The 773-nt window shown below is 38.9% G+C and overlaps 1 non-coding gene across 1 annotated transcript; it reads right to left on the minus strand.

The window, feature by feature from the left end:
• Positions 1-355: 355 nt before the first annotated feature.
• On the minus strand, positions 356-432 carry trnan-guu. The gene has a single exon. It is a non-coding gene; the product is annotated as a tRNA-Asn (tRNA).
• Positions 433-773: the final 341 nt, after the last annotated feature.

The following is a 773-nucleotide window of genomic DNA, read 5'->3' on the forward strand; positions in this document are numbered from 1 at the left end:
TATCCAGATTAATAAGAATAAATTATATGTTCCTTGGAGAACACAAAATGAACAAGCTATTGAGTAACAGAAGATCAGAGACCATTGACAGCCATTTTACCAGTAGGTATAGCAACTTGTCATCTTTCATGTTCAACAACACACCAATCACATGTGACAACAGGAAACACACACAGCAGGTCAAAAGCAAGCTTACTGTAAGGCCAGGAAGGTCTTCCATATCACTAGAAACAGAGAGACAGCATTCCTGGATGTGCTCAAATCACCAACTTTTAAATTAAGAGCCAAACCCAACAACCAATTGCACCACAGAGACTTGTCATATCCACATCATGGAGCACAACAAACTGAGAACTGTCATCCCTGGGTGGGCTCGAACCACCAACCTTTAGATTAACAGTCTAACGCGCTAAACAATTGTGCCACAGAGTCTTGTTGTGTATTTCAACCTGACGCTTGATCACTGGGCCATTTGTGCTCTCATCCAACTGTACAGGGAGTTTACGAAAGAACAACACTTTGTTCCAATGGTTGTGTTAACGTGCATCGAAGGTGCAGCAACATTTTCAAGGAAGTAGACCTGTAGTTTTCTAATATTTGTTAGCTTTTTGAATGGCCTTAAAAGGGCAAAAATGTAGTGCAATGTTCGTCAAAGCAACATTATATTGAAAGGCATCTGGCAGGAGTAAATTCAGCCACAATCTCAAATATATTCTGATAAATATATATTTTAAACAACTGCATTTTCACAAATGTAATATATAATCGCCAAG

Source organism: Oncorhynchus gorbuscha, unplaced genomic scaffold (assembly GCF_021184085.1).
Source record: "Oncorhynchus gorbuscha isolate QuinsamMale2020 ecotype Even-year unplaced genomic scaffold, OgorEven_v1.0 Un_scaffold_17132, whole genome shotgun sequence".
In the NCBI taxonomy this organism is placed as follows: domain Eukaryota; kingdom Metazoa; phylum Chordata; class Actinopteri; order Salmoniformes; family Salmonidae; genus Oncorhynchus; species Oncorhynchus gorbuscha.